The 14827-nt window shown below is 31.2% G+C and overlaps 1 long non-coding RNA gene across 5 annotated transcripts; it reads right to left on the bottom strand.

Annotated features, from left to right (window-relative positions):
* Positions 1-2471: 2471 nt before the first annotated feature.
* Positions 2472-5547, bottom strand: LOC109802856 (uncharacterized). Of its 5 annotated transcripts, none has more exons than XR_014433346.1 (7): positions 5194-5547; positions 4658-4730; positions 4383-4496; positions 4144-4261; positions 3540-3593; positions 3291-3440; positions 2472-2769 (listed from the first exon to the last, which is right to left on the bottom strand). It is a non-coding gene; the product is annotated as an uncharacterized LOC109802856 (long non-coding RNA). The 5 variants fall into 5 exon arrangements; XR_014433347.1 differs by having other exon boundaries at positions 4658-4721; positions 5194-5545; XR_014433348.1 differs by lacking the exon at positions 4658-4730 and having other exon boundaries at positions 4383-4490; positions 5194-5534.
* Between the last annotated feature and the right edge of the window lie 9280 nt (positions 5548-14827).

Genomic DNA, 14827 nt, shown 5'->3' with positions numbered 1-14827 from the left:
ATTCAAATTAACGTATATTATAATTTTCGATATTATATCAATAATATTATTAATATATTTATAGATAAACTAATAATTTGATAAATATAACTTGTTATATATTAATATACTTTTACAAAAATATAAGTATATTAATTTGAAATATATATCTGATCTTATATATTTATATTTTTGTAAAAGTATATTAATATATATTAAGTTATATTTATCAAATTATTAGTTTATTTATAAATATAGTAAAAATATTATTGATATTAATTTATCAGTAATATTAAAATACTAATAATATATAATTTTTATTTATTTAGTAATAATAAATATATATCATTTGATACATTAAAAAAAATAATATACGTTAATTTAAATAAACAAACAATTATATAGTTTTAAAACATTATATATATATATATTAAAATTATTAAATTATTAAATTTTTAATGAGAAAGACTAAAATTGAACAATTATGATATTTAAGAGATTAAATTTGTTCAATTAAAAATTGTGAGATTAAAATTACACAACTATAATCTTTTAAGGACTGAAATTACTCAATTAAAACTTTAGAGATCAAAATTGCATAATTATAATATCAAAAACACAATTAAGCAAAAAATATTTTATTAACAGTTTTGGAACGGGCCGTTCTGAATCCAGAATGGCCCGTTCTGAAAGCAGAACGGGCCGTTCTGTTTTTAGAACAGCTCGTTATGCGTCACTGATGGTGTTTTAATTTTGCAACCAGAACGGCCCGTTCCGGTTTCAGAACGGGCCGTTCCGGTCCAGGTGTTTTCAAAAAAAAATTCTCATCCACGTGGATGCCACGTATGCATCTACGTGGCATCCACGTGGCCAAAAGTTAACTCTGTTTAAATAATTTGGACGGAAGTCCCACATTGAAACTAATTAATTAATTTGGGACTAAATTAAAACTAATTAATTAGTTTGGGACCAAATTGAGACCAAAAATTAATGAGGGACTAAATTGAAACAAAAAAAGATTATAAGGGACCAAATTAGGTTTTTAGCCTTATTTTTATTACTTTTTATTTGTTATATTTTCTTCATAACTTGATAACTTGAAGGTGATTGTTATTTTATTGGATGAATTTTATTTAGTTTAATGTTTGAGATTTGATTTATTTAAATAATAATTAAAAATAAAATATTTATTATAAATTAAAGTTTAAGCCTTATAAATTTAACTTAAATAGAAGTTTAGTTCTTTTAAAATAAAATTATTTTAATTTTAATCATTTTACTTTTTTTTTAATCCTCATAATTTTAACTATTTTCATTTTAGGCTCTATAATTTTCTCGCTTTTATATTTTAGTCATTATTTTTTTTATTAAATTTAATAGTCAATCTAGCAACAAAAATGAAAATAAAACAAATAATTTTTACAAGGACAAAAAATGAATTTTAAAAAAGAATAAAATAAAAAATTTCCTATTTTATGGGATCAAAAAGTTATTTAAGTATTTATTATTTATAGATGAATTGTATGTACATAATTATTTAGTTGTGTTTGAAGTAGTCTAGAAATAATTAAGATCACAATAAGACAACAAAAATATCTTCCATTATAAATTAATGGGATCACACAAGTTGTAATAATAATCTCACAAAAGATATTGGTGGCTAAACTCTCCTTTGAATTTGTCTCTCAATAGAATTTATCTCTCACATGCAAACAATGAGATTTTCTCTCAAAACTTTCTACATTTTGGTTTCTTCTTAATAGAAATAAAAACATACATGACTTTTATAATCAACATGCGTAACAAAATAGATACTATAGTTTAAGGAGATTTTTTCTTCTTCTCTCTTTCATTGAGTCCTTTAAAAATCTCCTGTACCTTTTTTCTTTCCATTTGCTATTTTATTTTTATTTATCTCTCCTTTTTCTTTCCTCGTAAAGAGTAAAACCCATCACCAATTAAAGAGAATTGTTATAAAAAAAAATGTACTAGAGAGTGTGCTACTAAACTTTTCTTACTCAACTTTATAGTAAGTTGAAAAGTACTCTAGCGAAATGATAGAAATACTATATATTCATTGAAATTTTAAAAAATTACTAGAAAAATTGTATTCTAAGTCGGTTATTTTGCCATATCTACATCGGTTTTAAAATCGACTTAGATAAGGCCGTCGTAGATGAATGAACATATCTACGTCGGTTGCGTAAAAACCGACTTAGATGTATTTATACATCTAAGTCGGTTTTTACAAAACTGTCTTAAATATGTACATACATCTAAGTCGATTTTTATCAAAACTGACTTAGATGTATATATACACATCTAAGACGGTTTTTATTTAAAACTGACTTAGATGTGCATATATACATCTAAGTCGGTTCTTGCTTAGAACCGTTGTAGATTGTATTTTTTTTAACCTGGTTAATTTTTAAAATAAATCTGATTCAATTATAAATAACCTGCAAAAATTGATTCAATTATCCAATGCAAGAGAAACCAACAGAGACTAATTTGGGATCGTTATCATTATAGAAATGACTCAATTACATCATTATATAATATATATCTCTTACAAGGAGAAGAGAAGATCAAAAAAATTAGGTCACACTACATTAGATATGCACTGGGCAACCTAATACTGAAACCACATTCACCTATTTCTAAATTTTACATGTAATACTAGACCTTTCAACATGATCTATTTCTAAATTTTTATGAAAACAAATTTCTCCAATGAATCCGAATGTCTTCCAATTTGGTTTCCCCCAATGGTGTAGCATCTTCAAAAAGCTGCAACATATATACATCATATATTAGTTACATCATAAAAAACATTAAAATAAATATTTTTAAATAAATAAAATATTAAACAAGAGATGTGAGTTGTTCAATCATTCTCTCTGGTCTTCCCTTTCTCTCAGAGATATTAATTTATATCAAATAAACCCTTGGTTGAAGATTTGGTCTCAAGAAATAAATTATTTAGTATTTTTTTGGTTTCTTTATAATGGTGATGATGCTAAAATTAGAACCTGAGATCTCATACATATTATCTAACTCCCACCAATAAATATCAATCTTAATAGTTATTTAGCATTGAGTTGTAGTAACATATCCTGCCACTTTCATTTTAAATCTAATTACTAAAACTAGAATGAAATTAATCTCCCCCCTTCTCTACAAAATATTAAAGACTTTACTATCATGGAAGTAAAAATGTGTACATAAAAAAAAAAGAAGTATATATATGTTGTGTATCCTTAAATGCATTAAAAGTTACCAGTTGAATGTTATTAAAAAAAAAAATTTACCTGTTCGATTATAAAATTTAAATATAATTTTATTGTCGATCCAGTTTGAGAAGGCTCAAGGATAGTTCCAAAGCCAACAGTTTGATGGACTTGGATAAAACCCGGGCACAGCACATTAAAGCATCCAACAGATTTTTGATCTCCTTGGACCTAAGAGTATATATTTCATTAGCACAAAATATGTAAATCATTAAAGAAATTAATTCAGACACGAAATAATCTAGAAAAATAATATGTTGCATTCCTTACTTTCCAAAAGCCAGTTAATCTCGTTTTACTGTCTCCATATAAGTCTGGAGACACCTGATATATGCATCGGATAATTAAAATGATAAGAATAGTATATTTATAGGGATTCAAAAAGATTAAAAGAGAGACTTTAATTGAGGAGTTATAAATTCCTCCTTAATTTAAATAAACAGATAGAAAATATAAAGAAATGATGAGAAGCCTGTGAGATTGCCACCAAACCAAGTCACTGCAGTATTGCAGTCTGCGCATGAGTCATGAATACTGCTTCACAAGATCCGTCTCAATCGCATATTACTTCTATTTTAAAATAATATATAATTCTTGAAAAATCATTAGTTATGCAAAGTAAAGTAAAATTAAAAAAACTAAAAGTAAAATGCATATATAATGGGTTTTACTTGCCACTCACTCAAAGAAAGCGGCGGTGTGGGACTGTGTGAACTAGGCACGTCCAAAATAAAGAAAGAGTGGATATAAGATGTTTTTGGTCAGGGCTAAAAAATTATGACAAAATTGGGCTTAAATTTATTAAAGCTGCTATATATCTAAATGTGAAAAACAGAAAGACACAAGTGTAATTATCGTGTGGTTGGATTTGTACCAATCTCCAATGAGAACAATGTAATCTCCAGAGGGATCAGGGAAGGGTACTGGAATTCTTGGTCTGCTGAGAATCCTGATGCCTCCAAAAGCTGGTGAAGTATCCCACGAGACAAACACTAAACAATTAGCTAAAGCGAAGTTAGCAAATTTATCTACAGGTTGATTTCCTTCTTTAAAAAAGTGAGATATATGAAATCTCATGTGAGCACATAAGGAGAGACATTTATGCCACCGCACCTTTAATGATCCAAGACACCAAGGATGGATTCTCTTAAGCAACCAAAATCAACATAGAGTCACATTCCAGCCAAAGACTATTCCAACCTACTTCACGTGCATGTTTCACTGCAACTAGTTCAACACATAACGATAAGAATATCAATATAAGATGCCAAACCACCGAAAAATGTGCCCAAACTATCTCGATGGATACCATCACATGCAGTATATCTTGGAGAGCTTAGAACACTACCATCCATATCACATTTAATAAATCCTTGAGTAGGGCATACCAATTCTCATGTTCCATTCGCATACATGGGTTGCAGAAGTGCTTCCCAAGACCAGCTCAATTCCCTGCCGAATCTACCATGTTCAATTTTCTTTTATTACTACTATTTGATATTTGTTTTTGGACATACATTCATGAATCACACATAGTGAATGATACACTAGTAACTGAACAGCAACAAACTAAATATCTAAAGCAGCTACATGATACAACACTAATTGAAAAAGTAACAAAATATAATATTGAACACTGAAATCACACCCAATATAGCAAAAGACTTGTCCCAAAAGCAAAAGCAAAAGACTTTAAGGTAATGAATGTTCAGCCAAATATTTGTTTCCCATCTCTGTTTCAAGTAGACAAATGACAAATTTTTATAAATGACGAATGCAAAGATGAATGCTAAAGCTTAAACTATTTATTTGTCCATAATGCTGAAAAATACTTAAAATGTCGAAACTCAAAAACCCTTGGTTGGAAGTGCTCTCACAAGAAATTAAAATAGGCAAAGTCTAATTTGAAGTTGAGAATGATTACCGTAGAAATGCAGAGAAGAAGAAAGGAGTGTCGGTGCCGTTGTTTGTTGGCGAAACGACGTCGCACGGAGAGCGAAAGGAAAGCGTGATCGTGCTTCGTTTCTCAATAGCTTAGGAAATAGCGTGAGCGTGCTTCGTTTCTCAATACCTTAGGAAAGTTGTCTTGTGCGGTGTGCGCAGTGATAGTCAAAGAGGCTTAAGGGGGAAATGCTTCGTTTATGAAATAATGTTAGGGCAAATTCTTCGAGACTGAACGGCGCGCATGAATGGAGGGGGAAGACATGAATTTTGGGTCTCCATCTAAGTCGGTTTTACACAAAAACCGTTGTAGAATACTTCACATCTAAGTCAGTTTTACCAAAAACTGTCGTAGATATACTAGTATTAACTTCTTTTATTTATAAAAATGCTACCGCATCTTATTCTACATCATTTTTCAGTAAATCGACTTAGATTGAGCAACTTAGATTATTCTTTTTGTAGTAGTAAGGACATTTTTACAATTTATCATGTGATTATAAACTAGTTTGTAGTCTCGTGTGATGCATGAGGATATGAATATATTAATTAATATAAATTTATTTTTGAATTTGACAATAAGTTATGATGAATGGATATAATTTAAAAATTAATAACACGAACACAATATATACCAATAAAAGAAACAAAATATAAACATATAAATTAAGAATAATTACAACATTAACCAAATATTTTGATAATCTCAAATGTGATATCAAATCACTCAATTTATAAAAATCAAATAACTCAAGCAAATAGTTTAATACATCAAATTGAACAAAGCATACCTCAAAAATCTTTAAAATAGTAATAATAAAAATTATTTTTTTTACATGATGGAATGATTTATACCGCTCTTTCCATATTTGTGTTTTTCACCATTCATTATCTTCTTCATCCTCTACCACTTATGATCTCATCCACAAATAAACAATCACTTTCCATTGGTCTTTTGTGTTTAAGTAATGATGACTTCTAATCGTCGAAGTTAATGACATCCCATTATGCACAAACAACACAACAAACAACTTCTTCCCTCAAAACTCCTTTGAAATCAATGACATCTAATTTTTTTTCATGTAAACCTACACTCAAATGATATATGATGAAATAAAAATGAAAATCTAAAATAATAGAGGTAGTTTCAATGAAAATGAAGAAGTGTTATACAAGATAATTTTAGTTTGTTAATGGTTGAAAAATATATATAGTTTGATTGGATAGAAAAAATGTGAAGAAGCAAAAAGTTTGAGAGTTGAAGTTGTAACTTACATTTGATCTTTTCATTTTTTGTAATCGAGTGTTTCATTAGAAATATGGACAATTGCAGAATACAAATAGATATGAGTTAAATGCATATTAAAAAAGAAAATGTTAATAATTATAAGTTAAATGTATAGTTTAAATTTCAATTTCAATTACTAACTATAATTCATAATACAACAAATTATTGAATGAAGACAGTTAAGTTTCTGTATTAGAAATGGGACAATCCCTTCGGCCAGGGGATAAACCGAATAACCCCAACATGTGAAGACAAGAAAGCCAGGAATAAATTGATTGATGAAGCAACACGTAAACTATTTGGCTATGGTGCAAACCAAATACCCATCCGGCCTTGACATGACCCAAGCATACACTTGGTTAAATCCTAGAACCCAAGAAAAGATACTTTGGGTAGGACACCAACCGAATACCTATCCGGGCATGGCACAAGCCGAGCACGTACCCGACCAACAAAGAATAAGTTATCTTCATTGATTAATCTGGCCCACGTTAATAGTAAATTAAATAATAAACACCCACGACACCATGAATTAAGATTTAATTTACTAATTATCCAAGTCACAATCAAGAAAGCCCATCAGGCTCAAATACGTCACTATAAATAGGAGATTGATGGGACATGAAAGGCAAGTATGATTATTTAATACTACAATATTTATTGTTCTCTACTGAGTAGTAACTTGAGCATCAGAGTACCTTTACAGATATCTTCCCCCCCTTTTCGGGACAAGAATTTGACAAGTTATCACATCAACTTAGAAGAAGATAAAGTGTTAGAGAACATCAACGTAAGAGTAAGAGTGTTTTCTAGCATGAACAATTTTAATCTGAGCAGTAAAAGAATCCGGAAAGCTTCTTCGCAAAATTTTATATTTCAACTAGTATCCTTTCTGTTAAATAATTTTAAAATAACAAAGGATCACAACTACAAACATTTTAAATTATCTTGTCTATAAACTACGTATTAGGATCTGTTTAACGGTGAGTTTGTTGAACTCACATACATGCATAGAGATGCACACAAAGGTACTAAAGAATAATAAAGTTGAACATCATGATGAGAGGAGGAAGAAGAAAGGAAAAGTGAATGACTGAAAAATACATCTAAGTCTCTCATTTTAGAATGGCAAAGCCAATATATATACAAGAGAAGGAAATTAGAAAATAAACAAATATAACTAACTATATAAGTCATATAAATCCAATACCCCCCTTCAAGATGGGAGGAATATGTTCTCAACTCCCAGCTTGGACAAGATATTAAGAAACGCAGTACGGGGTAAGGACTTAGTGAAGATATCAGCTAGTTGATGATGTTTTCTGACACTGATTAACTTGAGAGCACCTTTGTCCACTTGTTCCCTGACCTAATGAAGATCAATTTCAAGATGTTTAGTTCTTTCATGATATGTGGGGTTAGAAGCAATGTGAATAGCAACCTGGTTGTCACAGTAAACAGTAGCATATGGAATATGTATGTTGAAATCAGTGAGTAAATTCCTCAGCCAAGTTAGCTCAGCAGAGACAGATGCTAGAGATCTGTATTCTACTTCTGCGGAGGATTTGCTAACAGTATTCTGCCGCTTAGCTTTCCAAGAAACAAGAGAATTTCCAAAGAAAACACAGAAATCGGTGGTGGATCTTCTACTATCAATGCAAGAACCCCAATCTGCATCCACATATGCATGAAGTTTAGTGTCAGAATTGGTCTTAAATAAAATTCCTTGACCAGTAGTGTGTTTAAGATATCTTAATAGTATAAGAGTAGGGGTGAGCATTAAACCGACACCCGAACCGAACCCGAAAAACCCGAAAAAAAATATTACTTTTGGGTGGGTTCGGGCGGGTTTTATGGGTAAATCGGGTTAAAATTTTGATTTTATACGGGTTATATTGGGCGGGTTCGGTTTTGAATTTTTAAACCCGCTAAAAACCGAACTCAACCGAAAATGAGATAAGTTTAAATTTTTATTACTTTTGTATAACTAAACAACAATGGTCCAAATTTAAAAGTCTTTATTTCAAGTATAATATAGCCATCAATTTGTAACTTATTTTTTTCCTTTTTCTCATAACTTAGATATTTATTTTGTCTTCTCCTTCCTCATTCAACTTCTCAACACACTAGTCCATTTTTAGAGTTATCTTTTTGCTTCTTTCTTTGTCTTTCTTTTCCATCTTCTTATCTCCATTTTGAGTACATTTTGTGTGACTGTGATTTCTTATGGTTTTGTAATCTAACTTTATATTTCTTTTCCATATAACAACTATGAATTTTGTTATCTTTTATTTTTGCTTCTTTAGTTTGTAAATGTTTCAACTACGAATCTATTTACACCATCTATTGTCACCTTCATTCTATTTTTATACACTATTTTAAAAATATCTTTTTATCGTTTTAAGCTTCATCTTCGTTAAGATAAATTGGTCTACAAAAAAATTCAAACCCAATTATACCCACCCGCTTAAATCCGAATCCGTTTCAACCCGAACCACCTCAAATCGAAAGCTCAGTCGGTCGGATATGGGTCACATTTTTTCAAAGTCGGTTTACAACGGGTTGGACATTTTTCACCTGAACCCGACCAAACCCACCCGTTGCTCACCCCTACATAAGAGCAGCATCCATGTGACCAGAATGAGGATCAGAGACAAACTGACTCAATTTGTGAACAGTGTAGCTAATATCTAGTCTAGAAATGGTTAAATACAAGAGCCTCCCTATAAGCCTTCTATATGCACCTGGATCAGAGAGTGTTGTGCCAGATTCAGCATGTAGTTTCAACGAAGCTTCCATAGGAACAGATGAGGGTTTGTAGGCCAACATTCCACAGTCTTCAAGAATGGAAAGAGTGTAATGTATTTGACACATGAAAATCCCTAACTTAGATTTTGATAGTTCCAAACCCAAGAAAAATTTTAAATCACCTAGGTCCTTCAATTTGAAGTGTCGGTGGAGTATGTCTTTGACAGAAGTGATAGCAGCAAGGTTTGGACTAGCAATAACAATGTCATCAACATAGACAAGTATGGCAATGAATGTTGAATTGATACCTTGAGTGAACAAGGTGTAGTCATACTTGGACTGGTTGAATCCTTGAGAAGTTAGTGTGGTGCTGAATTTATTGAACCAACTTCTTGAGGCTTGTTTGAGGCCATATATAGACTTGTGTAGCTTGCATACTAAGGGGGCACAGGAAGTAGGAAGGATGTGATGAGTATAACCTGGAGGAATTTGCATGTAGATGTCCTCAGCAAGGCTGCCATTTAGAAATGCATTGTTGACATCAAGTTGAGCAAGGTGCCAATGATGAGATGTTGCAAGGGATAAAAGTAACCTGAGAGTGGTTATTTTTGCTACTGGTGAGAAAGTTTCTTGAAAATCCAATCCATATTGTTGAGTGAAGCCTCTAGCAACTAATCCGGCTTAGTGTTTGGCAACAGTGCCATCTGAATTGAGCTTTAATTTGAAGAGCCACTTGCAGCTAATAGGCTTTTTGTCAGGAGGAAGAGGGGTAATGGACCAGGTGTTATTTACTTCCATAGTTGTAAGTTCATCTTGTATTGCCTATTTCCAGTGAGGAAATTTGATGGCTTGCTTATAAGTTTGGGGTTCATAATTGGCTGAAACTTGACAGAGGTAATGTGTATGAATTTTGGATAAATTGGAATAGCTGATGGAGTTTTGAATAGGATAGAGGGGACTGTTATTGGTGGTCACATTGTAGCAGTGATAATCAGAGAGGTAACCAGGAGGATTGATAACTCTGCTGGACCTTCTTGGGTGGTGTTGTTCAGGGGGAGTTGCAGGAGGTATCATGTGTTGTTGTTCTGCAATGTTTTGATTGATGATGGTAGGTGTAGGATCAGGATCATCATAAGATTCGGTGTGTATCAGATTGGGTGTGATGTGATTGTGAAAAACATCAAGAGTAGGAGCAGAGGAGTTGTTGGTCTGGAATGGGAATATGTTTTCATAAAACTTCACGTCTCTAGAGATGAAGGTTTGGTGTGTGACCAAGTTGAGAAGTTTATAACCTTTATAACCATAAGGATACCCAATGAAAACAGCTGCAGTGGCTCTAGGACTAAATTTATGTCTGCTGGATAGTAATGTAGAGGCATAACATAAAGTACCAAAAATTATGAAATCAGAATAATTAGGCAATTTATCATATAAAATTTCATAAGGGGATTTGTGGTTTAGAATAGGACTGGGAGTTCTGTTCATGAGAAAAACAGCAGTTTTAACACAATCTCCCCATATGGTCATAGGGACGTTAGATTGAAACATTAAGGCACGAGCAATATTTAATATGTGTAAATGTTTGCGTTCACCAACACTATTTTGTTCAGGCCTTTCAACACAAGAATATTGGTGCAGAACACCTTTTGTAGAAAAAAATCTTTGAAATTAAGTTCTCTTGCATTGTCAGATCTAAATGTTTTGATTTTAGTATGGAATTGATTTTCAACATAGGCAAAAAACTGGGGTATGATATGAATACAATCAAATTTATTGCGAAGCATGTAAACCCAAGTGAATCTACTCTTATCATCCACCAAAGTCAAGAAATACCTAAAACTATCATAGGTGGGTTGTCTAAAGGGGCCCCATATGTCAGCATGGATTAAATCAAAACAATTAGGACTAAATTTATTAGGATTAGAGAAAGGTAATCTATTTTGCTTAGCAATATTGCAAATACTACAGTGATAACTAGAATCAATAGAACTGAGATCAGTTTTATTAGCAATCAATCTGTAAACAAATTTAGGCACATGTCCTAATCTCTTATGCCAAGTATCATAGGTAACAACATTACAAGAATTGATACAATTAGAAGGAAAAGTGCATGTAGGAAACTCAAAAACCAGTAATCTTTGTTGCTGTTTAGCGGTGCCAATCTTCCTCAATGTCTTGAGGTCCTGGAGAGTGAAAGAGTTAGGTTCCATAGTAAATCTAAAAGAATTTTCAGTGATTAACGTTAGAAGAGATAAAAAGATTAAATCTGAATGTAGGTATGTAAAGCACATTATGAAGGAAAATATCATCATTAATCTTGATACTTCTAATACCTTCTACCTTAACTTTTGTGGAGTTTGGTAAAAGGACATGTGAATCATGTATGGCAGTATAAGAATGAAATAAGTGTTTAAAACAACAAATATGAGAGGTTGCACCAGAATCTATGATCCATGTATGATAATTATTATCTAGAGCAACATTCATACAGATACCTGTCACATTAGTAGCAATTGCATCTAAGGTAGTATCAGCTTGCATTTGATTTGTTAGAAAGTTGATTAATTGTTGACACTGATCAGGAGTTAAATTTGAAGACTGAGAAGTAAGTACGTTATCAGGGCTACCCGTAACCTGATTCACAGTATTGGTAGTACGATTCTTGAAATAATTTGGAGGATATCCAACTAACTTGTAACACGTATCTTTGGTGTGCCCCAATATGTCGCAGTGTGCACACCTGGGCCTTTCTTTCTTGGTGAATCTATCCCTACTAGTTGCAGGTTGTGAAGAGTTGACAGTAAAGGCAATGTTATCTGAATTAGCAACAGGGGGAGAAGAAGAAGTGACAACAATTTCACGTTGGGTAAGGGGTCTGAAAGGAGAATTTGACCCCAGATTTGAGAAAAAAAGTCATTCAAACCCATCAAGAATGACATCACATATTCAGATTCAGTAAATGATTGAAGTTGTTGAAGTCCTCCACAGGTGCATTGGAAGGTTGGTTTGTAGCCAGATAATTCTTCCCAGATTGACTTGAGCTTGGTATAATATGTGCTGATATCATCCATGCCTTGGTGGAGAGACATCAATTGGCGCCGGAGTTGAAAGATGCGAGGACCATTCTTTCTTGAGAATCTTGTTTTTAAATCGTCCCAAATTTCTTGGGCAGTAGACGCAAACAGGATGCTAGTAATAATATCTTTGGAGACAGAATTGTAGAGCCAAGAGATGACGACATTATTGGCATGATTCCAAGCAGCAAAGGTTGAATCAGTACTCGCAGGTTTCGGGAGGGTACCATCAATGAAGGCCAATTTGTTTTTCACAGAAAGGGCAACCTGCATTGCTCTGCTCCAGGTGGTGTAATTTTTATAATCAAGAGGTTGAGATGTGAGAACAAGGCCAGACCCATCCGAATGATGTAGAAAAAGAGGATTGGAGACATTTTGGCTTGGATCTTTTGCTTGATCAGTCATGAGTGGATAAGGAAATCAATCAGAGTGGCAGTTTGAGTGTTGGGGAATGGATCTTGGATCGTATTGAATAATCTCTTCTGATACCATGTTGAACTCACATACATGCACAGAGATGCACACAAAGGTACTGAAGAATGATAAAGTTGAACATTATGATGAGAGGAGGAAAAAAAAAGAAAAAGTGAATGACTGAAAAATACATCTAAGTCTCTCATTTTAGAATGACAAAGCCAATATATATACAAGAGAAGGAAATTAGAAAATAAACAAAAATAACTAACTATATAAGTCATATAAATCCAATAGAATTAAAATAATATATATAAAAGCCTTACGTTTAAATCATAGTATCGTGATTATAATTTTAATAAATAAATAAATAATTATGTCTATTCTTTACATGAGTGTGAGGGGGAAGCTAGGACCACTGACAAATACACAGATAATCAAAGCAAAGACACAAGGAAAACTAAGTTACAGGCGAAAAATACGTGTATAAAGAGCAAAGACTTCAATATGAGAGAGAAATTTCTGATAGAAAGGTACCATAAAATTATGTACTATATTAATTATATACTTTCAATGTGAAACAACAGTGAACCAGTAGTTCAAAGCTATCTTTCTCTACAAAGAGCAAGCTTTTCCAAATTCGGGTTATAATATATATAAAGTTTTGACCAATAATAACGTATTAAAGGGTAAAAATTATAGAGTGGTCCATTCTTCATACACTATTTTGGTCTTGCAGAGGGAAGATGCATTTTCAGTTTATATATATAGAGAGGGACATGTTCGACTTAATTAAGACATAGAAATTTAAAAGATGTACTAAGTATTTGTGTAAGATCAACTTTCGATTTAAAATTTGATTACTATTCATTACAGTATTCAATCTGAATGGAACATTAATTGTGGAATGTTTAATATAGTGTATTTGTTTCTGGAAATGCACAAACTTCTTTTCTGCACAAATGATAACACGATAAGGGCTTAATTTGTAGTTAGTAAAAATAACAGAACTTAATTTGCACGACATCACCTCTCTCTTTCACACTAGGGTAAGATAAAAATGGATTGTTTGTGTTTGAATTAGGATTTGTAAAATTGATTTTTGATTAAAAATTATTTTGAAGTAAAGTGAGTTATGTTTAAATATATTTATTTTAAACTAAGTTGGTAATAAAAGTAAGCATGCAATTTTTAACAAACATAAAAGCATTTTAAAGTTATTTCAAGACCAATAATCAGATAAAAAAATATTTATCTAAAATCATGTTAGTTGATATTTCAACATGATTTACAATAATTAAACGTGAATCCAAATGCACAATCAGTTTCACAAAATTTTAAAAAAATATTCTAAGTTGGACATTTTTTTTTAATTCTTAAGTTGATTTTTTATTCATTATCAAAGAGTATCTCTTATCAAACATGAAAATTAATCTCCTTAAAAAATATGACAGAATTAATCTACTTACTTATTTTATATAATTTTCTTTAAATTTTGAATTATTTTTTTAATAAAAATTTTACCATAAATTTTAAATTTACTTAATAATAAAGTCTATTAAATTTTAGAAAGAAAGACGTCACTTCAACCCGTTAATGGAGTAATGTGGAGTTATTTTTTTAGTAACAATTTTAAGAATAAAATTTGTGCACCAAATTTTTTCCGACTTTTATTAATAATAGTCGTGCAATTTTCTTTATTTTTCTTTTTAAAAACTTAGAATTGTAAAAAATAATGTGTATATCAAAACCGAAAATCATCTTTATATATAAGTGTAAATTTAAATAGGTTAGTTTATTATGTTTAAATTTGAATCACCTAAATTTAAACTTTTTTTAATAAAATAAACTTAAAAAAAAAAAATACTACAATAAATGTTACATATAGTGAAATATAAAAAGTGTCATTATAAGTATAATATATGTATGTATATATCTATTTGGCATATAGCTAGTTACACACAATTTTAGTATTGTTTTTGAATGAGATTTAACAACATATATATTTTGTGTGTCACTATAACTTATACCCATACCTTTTAAATATATATATACCAACATATATTATATTGATTGTGTAGGTAAAAGTAATT

This window comes from Cajanus cajan, chromosome 4, assembly GCF_000230855.2.
Source record: "Cajanus cajan strain Asha chromosome 4, NIPB_CcT2T_4, whole genome shotgun sequence".
Taxonomy (NCBI): domain Eukaryota; kingdom Viridiplantae; phylum Streptophyta; class Magnoliopsida; order Fabales; family Fabaceae; genus Cajanus; species Cajanus cajan.
Note: the sequence above shows the minus strand (reverse complement) of the source record. Positions and strands in the feature narration are given on the sequence as shown.